The sequence below is a fragment of the Quercus lobata genome, chromosome 4 (genome assembly GCF_001633185.2).
Source record: "Quercus lobata isolate SW786 chromosome 4, ValleyOak3.0 Primary Assembly, whole genome shotgun sequence".
NCBI lineage: Eukaryota > Viridiplantae > Streptophyta > Magnoliopsida > Fagales > Fagaceae > Quercus > Quercus lobata.
In genome coordinates, this window is record NC_044907.1 from 86,169,936 (window position 1) to 86,189,955 (window position 20,020).

Below are 20,020 nucleotides of genomic sequence, written 5' to 3' on the forward strand. Positions count from 1 at the left end.
TCGTACCATTATTGAGGGTAAATATCATTCTAGAGCATAACTTACTTGTTATCATATGAAACTTGAAAGCAATCAGAGCTATAAAAGTATAAACCGACCTTTTTAAAGGTCCAAAATAACCAGAAAGGCGAGAACATTATGAACCATACATTATAAATAGTGCAATTCTTTAAACATTATGAACTATACATTATGAATAGTGCAATTCTTTAACTACGTATACCTTGAATTGTTGAAATTGGTAGAAATCAAAGTTTTGAAGCCACTAAAAATAGCCATCATTTTTCTTGTTCTCATTTTTCCTTCTCCTTAATTTTGACTTTAATGGCAAAAAAATTTCTTCACGTTACGTGTGTTAAGTGCAATTCTTTAACTAGCTGCCAAATTACTTTTCGATGGTTAGAGCATTAGCATACAAAATTGCATAACAATTCCTATTTTAACATTTAAAAAGTTACTTTAACTATTATACAATATACCTAACATCCAAATTTTTTATATTAACATACAACGCATTAAAATAATATAAATTATACAATTAAATAATATAAAATGTTAGGTTCTAAAAGTTTAGAACAATTGGCAAATCGTGTATACAAACTTGTCTAGATATAGATCCTAGAGTCTATAGGTATTATTAGACAATGCTCAAGGTGATTCAAGTCAAGATTTAAGAACATACAAGCTGAAGAAAGAAGATTTCAGAATTTGCCTAGTTCGACCGATTGAGAGACAGGCTCGATCGATCGAGAGTCGTATCTACAAAATTTTAATTAAGCCTGAACAGTAGTTCAAGCCCAAAAAGGATTAGGGTTTCAGATCTACCTCTTCTAGTATATAAAGGAAACCCTATGCACGTTTTTATAAGGCTTTTTAGAGATAAAAGAGTGTGCCTCTTTTGTTTCTAGGGTTTTGTACCCAAAAAACTCTCTCGGTGTTATTCCTTGAAGAATCTCAAGATTCAGTGTTGTAGAAGTTGCTGCCTTCTCTAGTCATCAAAGGAGCTGATGATCTAAACCTTCAAGGGTGGTCTTTGAGTCCCAAATAGGAGAGGGTTATTGTGTTTGGTGGTAATTTACTAAACCACACTCTGGCTAGACCTTTCAAGGTGGTAGGAAAGGCTTTACACATAATTTCGTTTGGAACACCTTGAAGATGCCTGGTTGTTTTAAAAGTGGCCATATGATCGCAGCGGTCAGTGTCCCATCATATGAATCTAGGGTAGGCGTTTTAAACTTGGAAGGGAATGGATGATTTATGATGGATGCGATAAAGGGGGAATCAGTCTTGTGGTCGAGATTATCCACATAATTTGCTCTCCTCATAGAATCTTTCATGTCTTCCATGACTCTTTTCATTTGATTCATCTCTCTCTCTAAATGTGATATCCTGTGAGTGATGATACCCCTAGACTGGTCTCGTTTAGTGTTATTCTCAGCACCTTCATTTCCTGAATTTTGGCCTCATTCTCCACCATGGTATTAACATTGTCTGTTGACTTCTCTAGTTAACTCATGATTGCGTTGTGTCAATTCTACCATCACTGCTGCCATGAATTTTAATTGTTGTTTAATGGTCATGGGGGGTGGTGGTGCACGATTTGGATGACTGGAGGCATTCCCACTCTCCTAGTGTCTTGGACTAGTGGCCATTAACCTAGTCCGACCCATCCGGCCTTTTTGTCTTGGAAAGCGAAAAAGTTAGTACTTAGAAACTTTTTAACTCTCTTCTTCCCCACAAACGGCACCAACTGATGTACAAAAATCAGTAGGCCGAAATACTTCAGACTATGGTAATGGCTGTAAGTCCTAAAAGGAAAGAAAGAATTGTCAAAGGTGACCGGTGTGAATTGGCCAAGGATCCTTGACAATTAAGTTAGTTTTCTCTCAAGTACACAAGGATAAAAAATAGTGAATGGTTAGAACTTAACTTGGGTGAATGAGATTTGATCCTTTTATAGAGAGTTAGATGTAGGTCTACTTGTTTGGATTCACTACCATCGTGGGTAATGTGGGCAATTTTTAGAGAAAATAGGGTATGTGAAGCGTAGTTCGAGGAATCTCTTCCACGTGTTAAGAGCAACATATCGTGGTTTGTTCATGTAGAACCTTTGGAGAATTCTTTGTAGAATTTACTAAGTATAATTTGGTCGTCCATGGATCTAGTCATCTATGAATATAGTCTTTTATGGACGAGTTCTTTCAACTGGATTTTATTACTCCTGACAAAGGGTCTTCTTCATGCATTCTGTCATTCTTGGATGGTTTTCTTTAGATGTGGTCTGGTCATGGATGACAACCAAGGACGAGTTATACTTAATTGATTCCCATCAAATAGTATTAAAAAAAACTATCCAACCCATAGGTTCAACCTGACCTAACCCCAATCCATGTGGGTTGGGTTGAACCCCTGTAATGGGTTGGGTTGGGTTGTATTTTTTATAAACCATCATGGTGAGTTAGATCGAAAAATCTCCTTAATCTGACCCAACTCGATCCATACACACCCCTGCTTGAGAACAATGAGAGCTATAAAAATTAAGGTAAAAAATAACTTGTCCTTGTCAAACCTAACCAAGACAGCAAGAACATTTTAAATAGTAACATTTGGAATCATGTATATCCTAAAATCACTCACCCACATTGAGGGTGATAATATTAATGTTATGAGAAAACTCCCTCTACTGGTTATGGATTATTCACTACTTGGAAATATTTTGGAAGAAATAAAGACATTAGTGGCTGATCTTCGCAATTACTATTTCTAATGTGTCAGGTGATTTGGTAACTCAGTGGCACACTCTTTAGCTAAATTTGTTAGTTTATCTCTAATGATATAACTTGGATGAAAGACCCTCTTCCTCTTGCCTTAGAGGCTCTATTCTTTAATGTAAATGTTTCTCTTTTATAAATGATAGTCTTTTGAGCCTAAAAATAATTAATATATATAAACTCAAATTAGCTAAGTTTCGCTTTCACCTGTCAAGAGTAGAACTTCTATTCAAATACCAAAATTGGAGCTAGATGATCCACCCGATAGAGAGATTATTGATAAATGTTGTTATTATTATTATTATTATTTTTTTCTTTGCCAAAAAGGTAAAACAAATAAAAACACGTATTAGAGCATGTACCCACAATAAATCAAATGATGCAAAAATTGTCACAATTAACAAGAGATTTTTTTAAACCCTGTTCCCCCCCCCCCCTTTGTTAGTGAATTTAATTGTGATTAATGCATTGTAAAATTAGTGTTAATAGTAAACTTAGTGAAAGTGATGTTACTATAATTAGACTTGACTTCAATTTATCTGTTTATGCTTTACCTGTTCTAATTACAATTTATCACTTTAATAAATTGTAAAAAGCTTTACATCTCTAACATGACACTATTCCATGTTATCATATTTATCCTCACTTCATGCTTCTATTCAACAACGACTTCCAAAACTTTGCATTGCAGGGGTTTCAAATTCTATTACCTGAACACGCCTTAAGTGCAATTCATTAGCTTGGGAATATCAAAAGGAAGGGGGGGGGGGGGGGGGGGAGGTTGTCTTTTAGAATCAATATGTTTTCAAATAGTTGATTTGAAAAGTTGGAAGCCCTCTTATTGGATGATCATGATACCTCTTGGAAATTGAAATTCTTAGACAGTTATAGTTATGGTTGTTGATCACCCAAAGAATATTTGTTTCAAATAAATTGAGCTAATATATAATACAAACTAAAAGAATTCTTCGTGTTACATGTATTAAGTGCAATTCTTTAACTACCTTGAAAGTTGAAATCAGTAGAAATCAAAATTTTGAAGCCACTAAAAATATCAATTCTTTTTGTTTTTGTTTCTTTATTTGGATGTTGTATATTAATTTGGATTCAACTCATTCATGAAATTAGAACTTTTGTTTTATTTTGACTAAATGGGATGACCCAATACATTTTGGGATTGAAGGTGATAAATTTAGAATTTTTTTTAATATTTAAATAGTAATTATTCAATTATATATGTCTTTCTTTTGAACCCATTCTTCTTGCTTTTGAAGATACAAATTACTATTATAGCTTTTGTATTTAGATTTTATTAATATAATTTTTTACAAGTTTTTAGGAAAATCGATTGTCAATAATTATTCAACATATTCATAATAATTAAGCTCATAGCAATTTTTTTTTTCCTTTTTGTGAAACAATTGCGTGGGATTATTGGCCCAATATTTTTGAGGCCTTCTTAAAGTTGGGAAAAGAATGTAAAATCTTTATAAAACCCTAGTATGGGGTCTAGTGGTCTAGCGCCACGACCAACTTGCAATCATATATATGAGACTTATTAGCACTAGGGTTGTTGGCTAATGTGAGAATCCTATGGTATATCTTATTAGAGAAATGATATGTCTACAACATTTTTATAATATTTTTACAACAAATTTTAAGTAGTAGGTTGTTACTGGTTATTATTATTGGGGCTAAAAAATAATTTTAGTATTATGTTTAAATTTGAACCAATAATAACTAACCACCTATGATTTGTTGTGAAAACATTGTGAAAATGTTGTGGACGTAGCACCTCTCATCTTATTAAATAGGACATGACTTGCTCTGATGTTTACCATTTTTTATTTATTTAGCAGAAAAAGAAAAAAAGAACAATTATCAGTATACCTATCCAAAGAAAATGGTATGAAAAAAATAAATAACAAAATTAAGTCGTAATCTCACATTTGTAAAAATAACATAAGACTAAGAAACAAACAAACACTAGATGGAGTTGGCCATCTCCATGATAACATATTAGCATTGGGTCAGTCAGAAATCAAATTTGAACTCACTGAAAAAAAAAAAAAAAAATCATAACACTTTTTCACACGTGGCAACCAAATATATATATATATATATATATATATGTATATATAATAAGAAAATTGTAATTTTATTAAGATGAAGATAATAACATTACATCTTGAGTCAAAGTGGACTTAATGAATGAAGGATTTTTCTTCTATCCATGTCACATAATTACAAATATTCTTGTCATACTGAGCTAACAAATCGAACTATGTTTGGTTCAACAGGAAGAGGAGGGAAAGGAAGGGAAGGGTTAGGTCAAATAGTAATTTCCCTTGTTTGGTTTACGTGAGAGAAAAGAAAAGATGAGAAATTCAATCATATATATATAGGCGCACATTTTATAATCCTCCCATTTTGGGTGGAAATGAAGAGAAAAACTTCAACCAAAAAAGTGGGGCCTGACATATTTGACTTTTCATGTTTTATAATTACATTTCTACCATTTTTTTTTTTTTCTCTCTCAATTCTATGAGGGCATGTAAGTAAAAATTACCATATTCTCACACATTGTGTGGTTTTACAATTATTATATATAAAATCTTTGAAATTAAAAGGCTACCCCCCCCTCTCCCCCCACTCCTACACAAAGAGAGAGAGAGAGTGAAAGGGTACCTCATTTCAAATTTATGTGGACATTAAACTATGAAATAAAGGAATACTTTATTGTGAATCCGTAAAAAGAATAATATTACAACTACAAATTATTTTAGAAACGGTTGATGTGGAATGGTTTACGTCAATTTTTAAAAAACTACATTACTTGTTTAGTGAAATTTATTATAATTTATTGCCACAGCGTCAGGAACAGTACTTCTTTGAAGTAAATCCTTTAATGGCTAGGACTAGGAGTTGTAAATCCTTTACTGGCCAGGACTGGAGTTGTAAATCCTTTATTGGCTCGGACTAGGAATTGTAAAACCAAAACCGGATCTATATAAGAATCGCCTCCTTCTCTTCTATTACAATTCGCAACTACCATAGTCCTTTATTCTTCTATTTGTTTGTCGACTCACTTGTCACCAAGAATCCATTGTCTTCTTCCCGTCTTCTTTACCATCCTTCGTTACCATCACGTACTGAGTGGAGTTCTGAAGAGAAGAAAATATTTGAGGAATCAATCAAAGAAATTCCACTTGATTGTCCACATATTTTTGAGATAATTTCTAGTAGACTGCCATTGAAGAGTATTCCAGACCTTAAGGCACGCTATGGGGAGTTAATTGAAGGAATATTTATACCGCATAGGCCAGGTTTCATTCAAGTACCTGATGATAGGACTGGTGAAATTGGTGAAACTAGAGGAGATAGATCAGTAGCACATGGTGTTGAAGAAACACCCAAGAAGAAACAGCAAAAACTAGCACCGGTTGCAGATGAAAAACCCAAGAGGAAACGAGGGCAGTATGTATCAAAAACTTTTATTTATCCTTATTTTTGTAGTTATGCTATTACTTAGACTTAATTTTATATATAAATATATATATATATATATATCAAACTCTCTTCTTCTAATTTTAGATATATAATTCGATATATGGTTTAGTTTCTAATGGTTCATTTATATTAAACTTCTTGATTTATACTGAATTAACTCACTTGACACAAAAACTAATAAGTTTAAATGAAATACATGATACAAAATTAAACTCTAATTAAAATTTAATTTGAATTTTCTCTCAACTTTAATATTATATGTGTGTGTGTGAGATTGTGTGATTGTGAATTTCACAATTATAACTAAAATTGTTTTTTGATTTAAGCAGGAGTGCAAAAAGGTTGAAGCCTTTTGTTAGTCAAGGTATTACAGACAACCTTTAGGCTGGCTGCATTTGAACGAGAGCTCTTTGAATTGGCATTGGATTGTCTTTAATTAGTTCATCATGGCACGATGGGGGGAATTTTATTGTTTTGTGATCTTTTGATCTTTGACTTTTGTTGTTCTATTGCTTTTGTGGATGATTTCTAATCTATTTTTGTTTCGATCTTTATCTTTCAGACGAATTGTAATGCATTTTTTTTTATGAATGAAATTATTAGTTTTAACTTTAATTAGTTCAACTTGATTGCTGCTTCTTTTTTAAAATTATTTAGATCACCAAAAGAAGGGGCTCATAAGTAGAGAGCCTTATGGTAGTGGACAATGAAAAATAAAAGATTTTAATATGAATAATTTATCTTAGTTGCAGGCCAAATGATGTTACAGAAGAATGAAAATCGATTAATGTTGGAATACAAAGGTAGTGGACAATAAAAATAGATAAATATTCTAATTCTATTTTCAACTACTATGATGTCAAAAGGAATAGCTTTGGTCAAGCTCCCCATAAATACTTCTACAATAACCATAAAACAATTGGAAAATCGGATAACAAAAGAACCCAAATGCTCTCACTCTCTACAGAGTGAATCAGATGATTACAGGTTCAAATAAGGAACTTGGCCAAGTCCAAAATTAATAATAATCTTCGGGTCTTTTTCAAATCTCTTTGCTTTAGTTTCTGTTTTACATTATTCTACGTGTGCATTTGGCATCATGTGGCAATCAGTGCGATTATGTTGCAAGAAAACATTATTTTATTTTAATTGTTAATCATGTCAACATTTTTTATCTATCACTTAATGACAAATACTACCATTTTGATATAATACCAAAAGATTAAGAACTAAAGTGACAGATTTAATAGATCATGGACCAAATTGACAAACATCATATAGGTTTGGAACAAATATGTAATTTACCATCTATCATTTGTTCACTTGCAACATTTGTTCTCTTGAAAGTACTAGAAAGTATAAACAAATTTGTAATAAAAAAATTCTCATAGACTGTAAGTTTTATCTTCTTACTAACCCACATGGAAAAAAATTTGGAGCCACTGCAGCCAATAGGTGTAAAACATGTTGTCAAATTATTTTAGTACCAATACTCTTATACTCAATTAAGCTTTACATTTTAGACTCTTTTCGGGCCCCATGGGAAGTCGATTTGAAGTTTGGTACTACTTTAATTTTAATTTGATATCGATGAAACAATACATTTGGGGGCACAAAATGGAGGGTAAATTTGTCATAAAATTACTTAGAAATTCTTGATTGGTGCTAAGCTAATAGTGCAATGTCATATCTCATTAGTTAATAACATCCAATAGATTTTACAGATGGAATAATTAAGTCATAATTTATTGGTTGATTGTATTATTAAGTATTTTAATATTCACCATGCATGCATTGTTGTATTAGAACCAAAAGGCCCTTCTTGATCAGGTTATAATTAAATCGTAAAATTATAATTATAAGGACAAGGAGTTTCTAATTTAAAATATATTTTGTTGGTGTGCCTATTGAGTTTCCCATCACATGTACTCTCTCTCTCTCTCTCTCTTAGTTTCAGTTTGAGTTAACTCTTAAATATTTTAGAAGTAAGAATTTGAGTTTATATCAAAATACAATCTACAAGACTATGTATTTGAATATGCCAATCAATTGTAATTTTTTTTTTTAATGAGAAATTTGATTAATTAATTTGAAACTTAAAAAATTTAGTTGTACCCAAACAAAAGAGAAAAAACATAACAAACTTTAACAAAAACTTGAAGAATACAGACCAATTAAAAATGAATTATAGCACTCAAACTCACCCAAGTTTCTTAAAAAATAAAAATAAAAAAGCCCACAATTAGAATGATAGATGAAAAATATTTTTGGAAATAGTTCAATTTAGGAAATAAACTATACATTATACCGAATTACCATATTCTCACATATTGCATGGTTTTGCAATTATTATATATAAAACCTTTGAAATTAAAAGGCTAACTCCTTCCCCCCAAGAGAGAGAGGGGGTACCTCATTCCCAACCTTATGTGGACATTAAACCATGAAATAAAGGAATACTTTATTGTGAGTCCGTAAAAACAATGATGTTACAACCGCAAATTATTTTAGAAATTGTTGACATGGAATGGTCTGTGAATGTTCAAATAGTGTATAAAACACCTTGAACGTTTAGACTCCCAATTTACAAATAATCAATTCAAGTTTAATATCAAACAATATATGTGCGGAAAATGAACATAAACTTATAACAGAATAGATAAACAATCTAAACCAATTAAAATCACATCCACAGCCGAAATTAAATGGCAAAGATTAAGGGAAAAGAAATGCAAACACAAAGTCAACACAACAATGTGTTATCGAAGAGGAAACTGAAACTCTCAGTGTAAAACCTCTCCGCCACCCTCCAAGTGGTAAATAATCCACTAAAGAATGCTAAAAACCCTCCAAGCCTAATCTACCCATCTACCCATCGTACCTAAACTCTCCAAGCTTCTTGCTCCAATGAACCTTTGTCTTCTTTAGCTTACCGGATTCCGCTATAACCCATAGCATCAATCAATATGAATTGGTCCCTTCCTAACTGCTTCCCAAGCACCAAATAGCCTTTTCCCAAATATAGGTATAGTGAGAAAAGGTTTTGGCTAATGTACTTCTCAATGATGTAATAATGAAGAGGGTGAGAGTTGAGGAATTTGAAGAGTCACTATGTAAAGATTGTGGATGAGTTAATCTAGGGTTTCTCTCTCAAAATTCTCTCTGAAAGCTCTTAATATTTTGTAGGTATAATGGGTATTTATACTAGAGTGAGAAAGGAATGCGAAAAGTCAATTTTTCCATAACAAAGTAGACTGGTGACTTAGCCTCACGACTTGACTGAGTCGCGAGTCCATGCCCGAGTTAACTAAATGGCCAGTCCGGACTTTTTGTCCTGTAGTGCTACCGCTAGCATGACAATTCAGCTTCTTTGCATGCTTCACTCGTGTGTATCATTTGGCGGCTTGCAAGCCGCAAGCCACCAGTGAGATCTAGCTGCAAGTCCTTACTTCACTGCACAGTCTTGAACTTTTCTTCACACTCTCTCACACACTATCCTTACATGAATCCCACCTAAACACAGGGTTACTAATTGCTAGATTACAAGAAAATTTGGCACGAAATAAAGTCAATAAGATGGTTGATTAAATTCTACCTTACAATCTCCCACTTTGGCTATTTTGTGACAAAATCCTAAAACAAACTCTAGACTTAACATGTGAGTTGGGAATAGTTAAACAAAACTCACTCACACCTAGCTCTAGAATCTGTGAAGCTATTGAACCATAAGAACAAGTATCTCCTGAAACACAACAAAACAATATGATCATCGTATGCAGAAAACTTGTAATGCATATAGAGCAAGCATAATGCGATCAAGCAAAAATGGAATTAAAGAATAAACCATGACTTAACAAAAAACAAACAATCACTATAAATAGTGACCATAATGCTCATTCACACAAGGAATGAACATCTGAACATGCAAGTTAATAAGCTCCATGCAAAGTACCATTTGCATGTCCAACACTCAACCGATACATAAACACTAGGTAAATGCATCAAGGATAAAAATCCAACAAAGGGCACAATGGTGATGTACTTAAAGAAAATGCAAAACATTAAACAGCAAGTACTACGCTACAAAGTAAAGGTACAAAACCCAAAGTTCATAAAAACTAAAAATAAACTAATAATCATGAGATAAAAAATAAACAAAGCATTAAACATAGGCAACTCCTGCTCAACATCAACTCCTTCTCAACATCGATACTCCCCCTATCATCATCATCTCCCCCTTTTTGTCATGGAATAGCTAGTCCTCATTTTCTTCTAGCTTCCTTTGGATTTGGTCCAATTGGGTTTTGAGAAAAGTGAACTTTGTGTCACAACGGATGTGGTAATGGTGCAGGAGAGTAGCAAGCTCGGACATCTTGGTGCTTATGTTGTGGATGGATGCCATAATCTTATCCAATTTCTCATCATAGGAGGATAAGGCAGAGTGTGAACCAGTAGGAGGTGCTGAACTTTCCATCTGATTCCCTTCCAATGATGACCAATGCTAGCATTGAGTGTATGAATGTTGATTGGACTTGGCTTCGGGTAAGGAGACTCATTGTCAGACGAATGAACGCCTTTGAGCTTCAAAGTCCTTGAAATGAGGCAACAAAAAGGAATGCATGCCCTTGAATTAGTTCGTAGAACCATTTTGCGCAAAAGATGAAAGATATGAGCACAAATGTCGATCTCTTCATCTGAAATCAGATCATGAAGTAACACGGCTCTTCCTAGATTCATATATCTGGTGCTGGATAAAGGATATAGATTGTGGAACACGATTATGGTAAGCACCCTCAGTTCAGGAGATAGGGAAGAAACACTGATTGAATTCCCAGTTTAGGAGAATTCCAAGTTTCATCCAAGGGTTTCTCAAAGTAAATCCTCATCTGGATTTAAATCATCATAAATCGGTGTTGTAGCAAGCATTGGCCGGTTGATGTCTAGGATATTTGCCAGATGAATTGGAGACATGGAGAAACTCTTTCCTCTAACCCAGCATTTGAGCTCATCTCCTTAAACAATGGCATTAGCATAAAATTCTTTCACCATGTTCACGTACGCAACATCAAGGTCAAAGAGAAGAAAATTCCAATCCTTGGTGGCAAACCACGTGGGAATGTTGGTTTCACGAAGAGATGGTTGGTCAATAGCCCTTTCAACTAGTGGTGTGGCGTCTTTGAAATAATTTTCATGGGTTTGAAATGTAGCATAGAATCTGAATTTGTGGGGATCATATACTCTTGACGATGATCAGGTCCTTTTTAGCCTAGGAGAGGGGTTATCAACATCAATCACCGGCTCTTTTCCCTTGTTGCTACCTCCTTTCATAGCTACACTCTTGAAAGGAGACATTTTTAAGCTGCATCATGTAAATCAGGGAGTAACAGAGACCACTCAAGACAACAAACTCTATTAGCACAGAGTTAGACCCAAAAAAAATTGTGGAAAAACCCTAAAATCATTAGATTAGAATCACAATCATGTCATAAAATGTGTGTGTGCTACAAATAACACATTTGTGCAACTAAAGACAAAGTGAAATAATGCATATCCAACACAACCCACACAACAATTTCAGCAACACAGCAAATACCCATATTCAACCATCAATAAATCTCAAATCTCAATAACGTCTCACAAATCAAGAAGTTCAAGGCAAAGAGCATGAAATACTTAGGAAAAATAAGAAAATCCATACCTTTTTCTTGAAGATTGAAGTAGAAATGATGAGTAACAATGGGGATTTTTGTGAGGAAAATGGTGGGTTTGAGAGAGGTTCAATCAAGAAAGATAATAAACAATCACAAAAGTTCGAGAGAAAACCCAAACGTTTTAAAATTTGACCAATATGCGCAAAACACGCAATATTCGCGACTGATTTATGTCGCGTGCAAGTCGCCAGGGTAAGTCACGAGATTCTTTGAAACCGAAATTTTTGAAAATTTTTCTAAGTATTTTTCTTGACTGGAAGTTCTACTCCCAAGGAAGTCGCAAGGTAACTAGTGAAAATTTCTGTGTATCCCTCGCGACTAGACCTTCCACCCACGAAAAATTCACTAGGCAAAGCTGCGAGAAACATTAAAAACCCAAATTTTGAAAAATATTCTAAGTATTTTTCGCGACTAGGACATTGACCTGCCAGTGAGTCGCGAAAAATCTTTGTGTGGGCTCGCGACTAAGGCATGCGACTAGACCAACCCGCGATTGAGTCGCTAGAATAGGGCAACACTGTTTTTGAAGATTTTGACAATTGTTGCAAAAACAAAATACTTTCCAAAAACAACTAAAACACTCAAAAAAATTTTTGTGTTTAATCAACAAAAATTGAGCATGTGAAAATGTATTTAATTAAGTACAATCACACAAATGAATATGGCATTCATTGAATATAGACATCTGTGATATGTGTGGATATCAACAATGAGATAGTCCTTAGTCTAATGTAAAGCTTCAATGATCAATTCAACCAAGTCATACACAATTAGCATTAGATAAAGTGACCCATCTCAATTATAGAAATATGCATATATCACCTCCCACATAAACTTGATAACATAGCTTCGAAACTTTTCATTTGGCTCCATATACATCATATCATTTGATCTTTTTGAATCAATACATCTCAATATGAGATCGATACTTGAAATTTTTGATATTTCAATTTAATGAGTTAGCCTTTGGCTTTTTGGGCATCATACATTCCATTTTACGTCGCTTTCCCTTTTTTTTAGTCAAATATTAGTATGTGTGACAGATTTTTGCAGCTCAATATCTCTTTTCATTTGGAGATTTACATTTGGTGAGCTCTTTTAAGCAAAAACAATAAAATAAATTAGTGGGAAGATATATAGGCACAAGTCTATGCATGTCTCAAGATCAACAATACCATTGACTAATCATTCATGACAAGTTTGAAGATCTATTTACATCAGTCACATAGATATCAAAATTTCTCCCACAAAGATATGGAGTGTATAGGAAACAAGTTACGCTCGTAAACGCACAAGGTCATTAGTACAAAGGTACAAGGCAATATATGTTTTGAGACAAAACTCAACAATGTCGATCAAACTTTTTGATTTCTACTTTTTATGTGTTTTTGGATTTTTTGACCAAAAAAAAAAAAAATTGAGTAAAAACACCAATGTAAAAGCATTTAAATCATAAGCAAACAAGCAGAATATGCTATACAACTAAGATTGTGGATGAGTTAATCTAGGATTTCTCTCTCAAAATTCTCTCTGGAAGCTCTCAATATTTTGTGGGTATAAGTGGTATTTATACTGGAGTGAGAAAAAAATGCGAAGAGTCAGTTTTTCCATAACAAATTGGACTAGTGACTTGGCCTTGCGACTTGACTGAGTCATGAGTCCAAGCCGTGAGCTAACTAAATGGCCAGTCTGGACTTTTTGTCCTGTAGTGCTACAGCTGACATAACAATTCAGCTACTCTGCATGCTTCGCTCATGTGCATCATCTGGCAGATTGCAAGCCGCGAGCCACCCACAAGATCCAGCCATGAGTTCCTGCTTCACTGCACAGTCTTGAGTATTTCTTTACATTCTCTCACACACTACCCTTACATGAGTCCTACCTAAACACAGGGTTACTAATTGTTAAATTATAAGAAATTTTGGCACGGAATAAAACCAATAAAATGGTTAATTAAATTCAACTTTACAGTCCGCGTCGACTTTTAAAAAACTACATTACTTGTTTAGTGAAATTCATTATTACTTATTCCCACAACGTCAGGAACAGGACTTCTTAGAAGTAAATCCTTTAATGGCTAGGACTAGAGTTGTAAATCCTTTACTGGCTAGGACTAGAGTTGTAAATCTTTTCTTGGCTAGGACTAGGCGTCATAAAACCAAAACCGGATCTATATAAGAATCGCCTCCTCCTCTTCTATTACAATGCGCAACTACCATAGTCCTTTATTCTTCTATTTGTTTGTCGACTCACTTGTCACCAAGAATCTATTGTCTTCTTCCCGTCTTCTTTACCATCCTTCGTTACTATCACGTACTGAGTGGAGTTCTGAAGAGAAGAAAATATTTGAGGAATCAATCAAAGAAATTCCACTTGATTGTCAACATATTTTTGAGATAATTTCTCGTAGACTGCCATTGAAGAGTATACCAGACCTTAAGGCACGCTATGGGGAGTTAATTGAAGGAATATTTATACCGCATAGGCCAGGTTTCATTCAAGTACCTGATGATAGGACTAGTGAAATTAGTGAAACTAGTGGAGATAGATCAGTAGCACATGGTGTTGAAGAAACACCCAAGAAGAAACAGCAAAAAGTAGCACCGGTTGCAGATGAAAAACCCAAGAGGAAACGAGGACAGTGTTTATCAAAAACTTTTATTTATCCTTACTTTTGTAGTTATGCTATTATTTAGACTTAATTTTTTCATATACATATATTTCAAACTCTTTTCTTCTAATTTTAGATATATAATTTGAAATATGGTTTAGTTTTTAAGGGTTCATTTATATTAAATCTCTTAATTTTGTATTAAACTAACTCACTTGACACAAAAATTAAAAAGTTCAAAAAAAACACATGACACAAAATTAAACTCTAATTGAAATCTAATTTGAATTTTAATTGAATTTTCTCTAAGTTTTGACTTTATATATGTGTGTGTGTGTGAGAGATTGTGAATTTCACAATTATAACTAAAATTGTTTTTGATTAAAGCAGGAGTGCAAAAAGGTTAAAGCCTTTTGTTAGTCAAGATATTGGAGAAAACCTTTAGGCTGGCTGAATTCGAACGAGAGCTCTTTGAATTGGCATTATATTGTCTTTAATTAGTTCATCATGGCACGATGGATGGAATGTTAATGTTTTGTGATCTTTTGATCTATGACTTTTGTTGTTCCGATGCTTTTGTGGATGATTTCTAATCTAGCTATTTTTGTTTTGATCTTTGTCTTTTCGGATGAATTATAATGCTTTTTTCTTTTTATGAATGAAATTATTAGTTTTAACTTTAATTAGTTCAACTTGATTGCTGCTTCTTCTTCTTTTTCTTTTCTTAAATTATTGAGACCACCTAAAGAAAGGGCTAATAAGTAGAGAGCCTCATATCTGGAGAAAAAATGAGAATGAAAAAGAGAAGATTTTAATATGAATAATTTATCTTAGTTGAAAGCCAAATGGTGTTATAGAAGAATGAAAATAGATAAATATTGAAATACAAAGGTATTGGACAATAAAAATAGATAAATATTCTAATTCGCTTTTCAATTACTATGATGTCAAAAGGAATAGCTTTGGCGAAGCTCCCCATAGAGATGTGGTCATCTACATTCCAAGTGCATTCCAAGGCCGTTATGCGGGAGAAATTTACACATCCATGTATGTTTCATGAACCTATTGATTATCTGCAAGCAAACCAACCCAAATTGATGATTATATGCAAGCAAGCCAAATGATACAGGACCAAAATGAAAGTATAAATGTTAGTCTTATTTACCTATGAATAATGAATAGGTTCTTACAAATAAATAAATAAAAATGAATAGGTTCAATTACAGAACACAATGTTGCTCACCTAATACAAAGTGACAATTTCCACTTTGAATACATTGTGTACATATAATTTACAGCCTAATGTAGGGAATTAACCCGAATTCCCAACTTGTGAGAAAAAAAAAAAAAAAAAAAAAAAAAAAAAAAAAAAAAGAGAAAACACACACTAAAGAAAACAATCACACGCATAAGACAATATTTATGTGGTTGGGCAATTTACCTACATCCACGGAGTTGCAGAGATTTCACTATTATCAAGGAAAAAAACAAACAAAGTGCAGCTACAATGTTTTTAGTCTCTCAAGAACGACGACAACAACAATAAAACCTTAATCACCAAAAACAATTTTTACATCTTGCACACAAGATTCACAATGAGCACTCCGGCTTGGGCCTGTCAGCCTAAGCCTTCGCTCCATGAACTAAGTCTTAGTAAATCTCTCATTAAAAACCACGCAACATTATTCGGGTTGGGTCGGGTCGTCAACCAAATTAAACACAACTAAGCTCCACAAAGCCCAACACCTAAACACTGAGCAGCGGAGTTCAGAAGAGTGGACCTTGTATACGACGTAGGGGAGGGAGCCATCAATTTTAGACTTTTGGTGACTGGGGAGGCCCTGCTGCCTCTGCTTTCCTCTCTCATTTTGCCTCAACTTTTGGATTTTTTTAGGGGACAGATTGAGTCAATGAGCCTTGTTTTTAATCAAGACCTTATATCTTAAAGACAGAAGTGGGTTTCAATTATCAAACCAAAATTGGCAAGAGTCTTATAGCTCAACCGGCATAGCACAACTCATGCTAATGGAAATATTTATGGTTCAAATTCCCCGCCCTTAATTATTGATGTATCAAAATTAAAAAGAATTAATAAATTTTATTATTATTATTATTATTATTATTATTGAAATGGCATAAGCTGTGATAAATAAAAGAAAGAACAAAATATATGTGACCAACCCTAACTAATATGTTAAATATTCATAGTTGACTCCTAAATTTTTGGACTAAGCCTTTGTTATTATTATTGTACCAAAATACATTATTGGTCCTAAAATTTAACAAGTAAACACTTTTGATCTCTGAAGTTTCAAAGGAGTGTTGTTGGTACTTGAAATTTAAAAATTGAGAGCTATTGGTCTATTAACTGTTATTAGTCTCATTGTTCTTTATTATCAAATCAAGATACCAATTAAATTTTGGTGTAGATGAAAATTAAACCCAAAATCTCTGATTCGATGACAAAAACTTTTAATAATTTAGCTAACTAGATCTAATGTCAATGGTTTTGAACAATTGATTAATGACATGAAGGCAGCTGTTACGTGTCTTTGACTTTGAAGGCAGCTGTAACACTGCAGTTTCTACTTTGAAGTAGGAAATGACTACCTCAGTCCATTAGAGCATTAGCATTGGAAAATTGCAATGCTATTCTATTTTACCATTCTAAAAACCACTTTATCATTTATACCATCTTATTTATACCTTTACATCCCAAACTTCTATTTGTATTAAAATATTATTTTTTTAAACTTACTTTATTATTTCTTTCAACTGTCAATTTTTTTTTTCAGATTTTGGTGATTCCAACGGCAACTTTCTTTCCAACTGCCAATTTCTTTCCTGGGCTTTCCAAGTTCCAACAGCCAATTTTTTTCAACAGTACAATTATGAGATTTCCAGCAATCACATTTCTTTCTTGGCCTTTATATAATTTCTTTCCAGCAAACCATTTTTTTTTGTTTTAGTCAAATTCAACATCTATTCCAAAGAACATATCAAATATCTTTCCCTGGCCTTCATCATTTCTTAAAATAGTTAGTATATGAAGTCAATTCTTATTTGTGTCTTCACAATTAGTATAAGCTAATCATAATATTATGGTGACAATTTCTCACATATAACAATATCCTACAATATATGTTGACAACTCCTAATTAAAACAATATATATTGACAGCTCCTAATCAACATATTTCAAGTATTAATGCTAGCCCTGTACACAGCCAAATATTAATGCTTAACTTTTTGCTAGACTTGCTTGGCATGTCATGAATAAAATCGGACCTAATAGAAATACAGCCACATGCTTTGCCTTGTATATGCTATTTGAGGAACATAAAATTGATTAGTTTAGAAGAATATTTGGACCACAATGTTTAGTAGTTTTCCTGTTGACTATTCCTTTCACTTATGCTATGAATGGATTTCTTGGTGATCACGTTATAGAGCTGAGACCAAGCCATATGGCACCAACAATTAATCATATAGAGTTTGCCCATGAATAATGAATTTACGACCTTTGAATCTCTGTCATAATACTTTATGCAATACACACATATTCCCATGATTATATTAATTAAGTACCTAGTAAGCATTGGTTATGTTCTCTTGCTAATGCATTATCACAACAACTATGCAAGTGTTGGCAAGCAAAACCAAGATTTACATGGTCTTAGAATACGTGACAGGAGGGGAACTGTTTGACAGAACTGTTTGACGGAATTTTCAAATATAGCAATCATATAAAAAGTTTAGACGATACAATTTGGTCCACATGTTAATTTCGACACTAAGTGCTGTGTGATGTAGGAAGCATTAAAACCAAATAATTTCAAATTTAGAAACAAAATCTCAAATGAATTTGGTTTTGATGCTCCCAGCATCATTGTGATTATGTATGTTTATAATAATAAATTAAAAAAAAAAGTTTATATGGCCAAAAAGAATTACATTCTAGTAGTCTAGGTGGATTAAAAATGCCAAGCAACCACCATGATGACTCACTATTACCACATTGAATTTATGTGAAATTTAAAAAGAAAAATATATATTTTGTTTTTCACTCTTTGAACTTAAATTTGCTAAATAATTTTCAATTCCATATGTGGCTGACAAGAAAATGTTGGAAAATTTGAGGATGTGAGAAGGAAAAAAGATGTATTCGTTTTACAACACTTGAAACTTCCAAAGATCAAACTGGAAAGTAAGGGAAACTTACTAGATGCAACACTTGAAACTTACAACACTTGAAACTTCCAAAGATCAATTACATTCTGTTTTCACTTTTATGTGTGCCTAGATGCAAAATTTTGGTTTAATATTACTAAACTAGTCATGTATTACACAGGAGGAAAAAAAAAAATAATAAAAGGCTCATCAAAGAACGGGTTTACAGAGGACTACAAAAACAAAGAGAAAAGAGAGAAGGGAGAGAAATAGATAGAGAGAGATACTTACTAGTAATTGAAGATGAACCGAGCAAACTTTCTGAAGATGAACTCGAGCTTACGGTCTCGAAGATGCTAAATCAACAACAAAAACTCTGCAAACATCAAGAACAATTCTTTTATCAAAACCCAAACACAAACACAAGCTGAATCCCTCTTTTTCTTGCAGAGAGAGAAAAGAAACACAAACACAAAAACTCTACATTGATCAAAACCCACCTTTCAGTCAGCACCAACACCGACGGAGCTGAATCCCCCAACACCGACGGAGCTTCATTTTTGCAAAATCTGAACCCAAACCTAAAAACCCTTGAGAATGGGTGAGGGTGAATCGGTGAGGGTGAATGGGTGAGGTGAGGGTGAATCGGTGAATGGGTGAGGGTGAAGCTTCAGAGATGGAGATGGGTGAGGATGAATCGGTGAGGGTGAATCGGTGAATGGGTGAGGTTAGGGAGAGGGTGAATCGGTGAATGGGTGAGGTTAGGGAGAGGGTGAATCGGTGACTGGGTGAGGTGAGGGTGAGGGTGAGTCGGTGAGGGTGAATCGGTGAATGGGTGAGGGTCAGCGATGGAGATGGGCGAGCGTGAATCCGTTGAGAAATTTCGGGGATGGAGATGGAGATGGGTCCAGAAATTTCGGAGACTCACATAGGCATTTCGGAGATGAAGCTTCAGAGATGAGGAGAGAGCAGATGAGACACAGAGAATGAATAGAGAGAGAGGAGAGCCCGCGCAGAATGAATTGATGAGAGAGACTTTTTAGGGGGAAATATCATAAAATATATTATTTTTGATACAATACTTGCTACAGTGCAATTCTATGTTTAGAATTGCACTGTAGCACTATTGCAAAAAATTTTGCAATAGTGTTGTTTGCCATTTCCTGATGCAGATTGTTTTGAAGTTGAAAATGTTAAATTTCCTTTAGATTTGGCATTAGCATTTTCCAATGCTAATGCTCTTAGCGT

General features: G+C 33.7%; 1 long non-coding RNA gene across 1 annotated transcript; it reads right to left on the reverse strand.

Moving 5' to 3' along the window:
- Positions 1–18,850: 18,850 nt before the first annotated feature.
- On the reverse strand, positions 18,851–19,790 carry LOC115983201. Its single transcript, XR_004089906.1, has 3 exons — positions 19,273–19,790; positions 19,064–19,148; positions 18,851–18,901 (listed from the first exon to the last, which is right to left on the reverse strand). It is a non-coding gene; the product is annotated as an uncharacterized LOC115983201 (long non-coding RNA).
- Between the last annotated feature and the right edge of the window lie 230 nt (positions 19,791–20,020).